The following is a 7,276-nucleotide window of genomic DNA, read 5'->3' as shown; positions in this document are numbered from 1 at the left end:
TTGGCACATTGGAAACACTTTGCCCCTCTTGTTGTCCTGGTCTTTCTCCGTTTGGCAAGTTGGGTTGGGGGCTTTTTTGGCTATTTTAGTCACAAAAGGCAAAATAAGCTATTTTAGCCACAAAAAATAAAACATCACATCCAATCCATAATCATTACACTCTTCTCTCACAAAAAAAGTCAAAAAAGCCAAAAAGTCAAAAAGTCATTCCCAAACCAAACTTTTTAGCCCAGTCTAAAATAGCCAAAAAAGTCAAAAAGCCAAAAAGTCAACCCACTTCCCAAACCAAGCCTAAGTTTTAGAATTTTGCCAAGTGTTTTCTGAATGGAGAAGTTTTATAATACGTACTTTGGAAAAGGAATGTACCATATACTTCAGTTAAGATTTTTTATGATATTTGGTTATGATTTATTATAATGTTCGTTATGATTCGATAATGATTTATTGTAGTTTTTGTTATGACTTAATTTTAAATTATTGTGATTGTAATTTTGATTTATAGCGGAAGAATTTTTTGGTTATGACTTGTTATGGTGTTGATTATGACTTGATTATAACCTGTCATAGTATTGGTGGTGACAGTTATGATTTTTTTTGTGATTGTTATTTAGTTATGATCGAAGAGGTCTTTGGTTATGTTTCAATTGATGTTTGATTTCTTGTTATGATTGAAAGTGGTATAATATCATAAAATGTCATAACTTACATACAGTACACCTTTTTTTTTTAGTGTCATAACGATTTATTGTAGTTTTTGTTATGACTTAATTTTAAATTATTGTGATTGTAATTTTGATTTATAGCGGAAGAACTTTTTGGTTATAACTTATTATGATGTTGATTATGATTTGATTATAACCTGTCATAGTATTGGTGGTGACATAGTTATGATTTTTTTTGAGATTGTTATTTAGTTATGATTGAAGAGGTCTTTGGTTATGTTTCAATTGATGTTTGATTTCTTGTGTTGGAAATGGTAGAAAAATTCTGGGTAAAACCAGAATTTTTTCTCAAGTTTGGTCTATTTTTTAGGTGGACCCTGAGTGTCGATTTACTCGGGTCAAAGTGGTAACGCGTTCTATGTCACGTTGTGATTCACGTGGTATATTTGGTTGCTCAAAACCATTACCGAGTGAATGGGAAATTGAAGGCAAAGTGTGCTCCATGGAAATGGAGTTTTGGTGGAAATTCCTTAAGGTTGTAAATTGGCTTGTCCCACATTGATTTGGTGGGAAGTTTTGAAAGGGTTTATAAGGCTTGGGTGAGATACTTGGGGTGTGCCCCAAGGGGTACCCAAGTGTTTTAGAGGGAGAGGTTATGGGCAAAATGGGCTAGACCCATTGGACCCAAAAATCACCACACGCGCGGCGCCGCCGTCCGTCCGGGCGGGCTGGGCTTGGGCGCGGGTGCGTGGTGTGTTGGGCTTGTTCGGCCCAATACTAATCTTTTTGGGCCAAAAATATTTGAATTTAATTTTATTTTTGGTAAAATAAAATCCAGAATTCAAATTAAACTGATTTGAATTTTCTGTACATCTAAACAGGGCCCTTCCCGTTTTCAAACAGAAATAAACTAGTTTGGAATTAATGCACACCCAAACAGGGCCCTTCCCGTTTTTTGCTATCTGTTTGAATTATCAACAGATTCAAATCTGTTTGAATTCAAAATCAACAGGTATCATACCTGTTCAATTTAAAACCAAGAGCCACCTTTACATCTATAAATAGGACCACCCTCATTTGATGTTTTTCATTCAGAAATTTCGTATTTCACCTCTGCTTATTCTATTCTTCATCTTGCTGCATTTTATTTCTGAAAGAAAGAGTGTAAACACTTAGTGTGTTCGTAAGGCAAACAATTTGTAGTGCTGCTATTGTTTGTGGTAAGATCATTTTATCCTGGGAGAAAGACGTCCAAATTCTGAAAGCACCGTGGAGAGGACGAATCTGTCTTAAGGACACAGTGTTAAACACTGGACTTGATTAGAAAAGTTATTCAAAGAAATTAACCAAGTAAGTTGTTTAATTTTATTCTGTTTTTTATTTGTTTATTTAATCAGATTTTATTTTTGTTTTTGTAACAAAATAAAATCTGTGATTTTATTTATTTATTTTTATTTCGAGTTTGATTTTTGTAATCAAATAAATTCTCTCCTTTTCTTTATTTCTTTATATTCTTATTATTGTTTTGTACACAACAGAATTTAATATTTTTAAATACAGTGAAGATTGTCCAACATCTTGTTATGACTGAAAGTGGTATAATATCATAAAATGTCAAAACTTACATATAGTACACTTTTTTTTTTGAGTGTGTACAGTAAAATCTTTTTTTTTTGAATAGTTTTGTTTGGCAAGCTCTAACTAGGCATCTTTTTAATCAATAATAAAAACTTAAAAATTTAAAATTTTTAGTGATTTTTTTATTAAATTATTAACTACCCAAATGAACGAGTGTGTGTTTAGATTTGACTTTTTTTTTTTATTTTTAAATTTAATAAATTAATATATTTGAGAAATTAAAAAAATTACTTAATATGACTTGATTTTGAATTTTTTAGTTGATGGCAAATAAACTTCTTGACTTTTCTTTGGCACATAGCTAATACTTTGTCCCTCTTGTTGTCCTGATCTTTCTTTAAGTTTTAGAATTTAGCCAAATGTTTTTGAATGGAGAAGTTTTATACGCACTTTGAAAAAGGAATGTGCCATATCTTTCAGTTTAGATTTTTTTAATGATATTTAGTTATGATTTATTAATGTTTGTTATGATTTATTGTAATTTTTGTTATCACTCAGTTTTAATTGATTGTGATTATTATTTTGGTTTATAATGGTAGAATTTTTTAGGGACTTTTTTTTTTATAAATCCACTTTCTAAGAGTTTTATTCCATCCAACTCATATTTTTTTGACTATTCCATTAGGTCTTATTTGATATAAGAAGGCCAAAATACCCTTTTCATCTACTTATGTTCCATTTAGCTCACATTATTTTCTTATGCTTCAATAAGTCCTATGGGTGACATAATTACCAAAATACCCTTAATGTGAATGTTCACACCGTCAATGTTAATGTTTATATCGTCAATGTGTAGGGGCTCGGCCCATGTCGATCCTCGTGGGTGCCCGAAAAAATTTCAATCGGGCCGAGGCGGGCTCAGCCCGTTGACAATGTGAATATTCATATTGACATGTTAACATTCACATTAATAGGAGTGTAAAATTGGCCCGCGTCCCGTGGCGGCACGAACTCTCCCGCGGCCCATGGACGGCCTGGGGCGGGCCCGGTCTGGCCCGTTGACAATGTGAATATTCACATTGACATGTTAACATTTACATTGATAAGAGTACAGAATTGGCCCGCGGCCCATGGGCGGCCAAAAGCCTGCCCGCAGCCCGGCTCGTTAACAATGTGAATATTCACATTGACATGTTAACATTCACATTGATAGGAGTGTAAAATTAGCCCGCGCCTCGTGGCTGCTCGAAACCCGCCCACGGCCCGTGGACGGCACGGGGTGGGCCCGGCCCAGCCTGTTGACAATGTGAATATTCACATTGACATGTTAACATTCACATTGATAAGAGTATGAAATTGGCCAACGACCTAGGGCGGGCCCGACTCGACCCGTTGACAATGTGAATATTCACATTGACATGTTAACATTCACATTGATAAGAGTGTAAAATTCGCCTGCAGCCCGTGGGCGGCCCAAAGCCCGACCGCAGCTCGAGACGGGCTTGGCCCGACCCGTGACAATGTGAATATTCACATTGACATGTTAACATTAACATTGATAGGAGTGTAAAATTTGCCCGCTGCTCGAAGCTTGCCCGCGCCCCGGGGTAGGCCCGGCCTAGCCCATTAACAATGTGAATATTCACATTGACATGTTAACATACACATTGATAGGAATGTAGAATTGGCCCGCAGCCGGTGGGCTGCCCGAAGCCCGCCCACGGCCCGGGGCAGGCTCGTTTGAGTCCGGGCCCGAGCATGTCCGAGACCTTAGGCTAGGGCCTAGGCCATCATTTTGAAGCCTGGCCCGGCCCATCAGCCCGCTTAAGGCCCATTCAAGGCTCAGTCTAAGGCCCAGCCCGCCCGAGGCGCAATGCCTTTTTTTTGTGAAAAATAATAAAATTTTAGTAGAAAAAATTAAAAAGAATTTAAAAAAAAAAAAGCCAGGCCAGCCCAAGCTCGAGGCTAGGCCTAGGCCGACCGGCTCGACCCGATGCTCGATCCATTGGCCCGTCCAAAGCCGGAATACCCTTGTGCTAGGGCTAGGCCTGGGCTTAATTTTTTGGCCCGTGGGCCGGGCCGGGTCGGTCCTGATTTTTTCGGACACCCACGAGGCTCGATATGGGCCGGCCCAGGCCTCTACGCGTTGATGATATGAACATTCCCATGACGATGTGAACATTCACATTATGGGTATTTTGGTAATTATGTCTCCCATAGGACTTATTGAAACATAAGAAAATAATGTGGACTAAATAGAATATATATAGATGAAAATGGTATTTTGGTCTTCTTATCTCAAATAGGACTTAATGGAATAGTCAAAAAGAACGTAGGCTGCCCGAAGCCCGCTTGCGGCTCGGGAAATGCTCGTTTGGGCCCGGGCTCGAGCCTAGTCCGAGACCCTAGACTAGGGCCTGGGCCATCACTTTGAAGCTTGGCCCGGCCCATCAGCCCGGTTAAGGCCCATTCAAGGCTCGGTCCAAGGCCCGACCCGCGTCGAGGCCTAGTGTCTTTTTTTTGGAAAATAATAAAATTTTGGTAGAAAAAATTAAAAAAAAAATGGCTAGGCCCGCCCAAGCCTAAGGCTAGTCCCAGGCCCATCTACCCGACCCATCGGCTCGGGCCCGGACCCAAAAGAGCCTGCCCAGGGCCGTGGGCAAGCTTCGAGCAGCCCACGGGCCGCGGGCCAATTCTACATTCCTATTAATGTCCATGTTAACATGTCAATGTGAATATTCACATTGTCAACGGGCCGGCCCGGGCCTACCCTGGGCCGCGGGCAAGCTTCGGGCAGCGAGCAAATTTTACACTCCTATCAATGTTAATGTTAACATGTCAATGTGAATATTCACAATGTCACGGGTCGGGCTGCAGTCGTTCTTCGGGCCGCCCACGGGCTGCGGACCAATTTTACACTCTTATCAATGTGAACATATCAATGTGAATATTCACATTGTTAACGGGCCGAGTCGGGCCCGCCCTGGGCCGCTGGCCAATTTTATACTATTATCAATGTGAATGTTAACATGTCAATGTGAATATTCACATTGTTAACAGGGTGGGTCGGGCCCGTCTCGGGCCGCCCACGGGCCGTGGATAGGTTTCGGGTAGCCACAGGGCGTGGGCTAATTTTACACTCCTATCAATGTAAATGTTAACATGTCAATGTGAATATTCGCATTGTCAACGGGCCGGGCCGAGCCCGCCCCAGGCCGCAGAGGAGGCTTTTGGCCGCCCATGAGCCACGGGCCAATTTTATACTCTCATCAATGTGAATGTTAACATGTCAATGTGAATATTCACATTGTTAACGTGCCGGACCGGTGGCCCATGGGCCGCCTGTGGGTTTCCCGCCGCCACGAGACGCGGGTCAATTTTACACTCCTATTAATGTGAATGTTAATATGTCAATGTGAATATTCACATTGTTAACCGGGCCCGCCCTGGCTCGCGGGCGGGTTTCGGGCCGCCCACGGGACAATTTTACATTCCTATCAATGTGAATTTTAAAATATGAATGTTCACATTATAAAATTGCTAACCATTCAAAAAATATTTATAAGGGTATCAAAATTAAATATAAAGGCATAAGTGTCCAAGAAAATAGTGTAAATCAAGAAAAATGACTTAATGGAATAAAACCATACATACATGGGACTAAAAAATTCCTTCATCGACTTCTTGGGTTAAAACACTTCTAAATGGGATTTATCAATAAAAATCTCAATTTTTAATTAAGACTCATTGTGGTGTTGGTTATGATTTGATTATGACTTCTTATAATATTGGTTGTGACATAGTTATGATTTTTTTGTGATTGTTATTTAGGGTCGGTTTGGGAAGTAGGTTGGTTTTTTGGTTTTTTTTGTTATTTTAGCCTGCGCTAAAAAGTCTGGGAATGACTTTTTGGCTTTTTTGGCTTTTTTTGTAAGAGAAAAGTGTAATGATTATTGGTTGAATGTGATATTTTATTTTTTATGGCTAAAATAGCCTATTTTGTCTTTTGTGACTAAAATAGTTATGATAGAAGAGTTGTTCGGTTATCTCGCAATTGATGTTTGGTCTCTTATTATGATTGACAATGGTATAATATCATAAAATATCAGAACTTACATGTAATACGTGTAATGTTAGAGATATTAAAAATTTTATCAAAATTTTTATCAAATATCTCATATAAATATGAGATCTATACAATGTGCATCTCATATCTATATAAGACATTTGATAAAATTTTTGACATCTCTAATATTTTTGCAGGTTACACATCCTTTTTGAGTGTGTACGGTAGAATCTTCTTTTTGAATATAAAGTTCTGTTTGACAGTAGCCATCTTTTTAATCAATAGTAAAAACTTAAAAAGCATATTCATTTTTCATAAAAAAGTATTTTTTATTTATTTATTTTAAAGAGTGTCATTTCGTTTGGAAATAAATTATTTTAATAAATTTTTAATTTTTTAAATAAATATAAAGTAAAAGAAATTAATATATTTAGAATATTTTTTACAATAAAAAAATGCAAAAAAAATAAAGAAAATGAGATCTGTGATCTTTTTATATAATTTGTTGACTTTTTAATTTTTTTTGTATAGCCCTCCATACTGTGTCTTTTTAATTACGTTAACAAGGATTTCATAATACTATTATGATAATATGGTAAATTTTCACCTACGCGTAAAAGTTGTAGTTCTTTACAAAATTTTTTCATAACAAAAAATTTCTAAGTGATTTTCAAAACAGTTCTAACAGAAGAGGAAACGTAAAAAAAAAATTTAAAAAATTCTAAAATAATAAGAAAAAAAAAATACTTAAAAAATAATTGTCAACATCCCCAACTCGAGCTTAAATGGGTGATTTCGGGTGCACGGATGTGGCCTTCAATTTTCTCAAAAAATCTGGTTTTGGCAAGATGGTGGATATACAGGATTCCAAACCTGAACCGATCGAATGAATCGAAACTTTTAATTAAAATATTAACATATCTACATAATATTTATTTATTAAAGTACTCCGAGAGTACTATTTGGAATT

This window comes from Camellia sinensis, chromosome 8, assembly GCF_055761805.1.
Source record: "Camellia sinensis isolate YWXY chromosome 8, ASM5576180v1, whole genome shotgun sequence".
Lineage (NCBI taxonomy): Eukaryota > Viridiplantae > Streptophyta > Magnoliopsida > Ericales > Theaceae > Camellia > Camellia sinensis.
Note: the sequence above shows the minus strand (reverse complement) of the source record.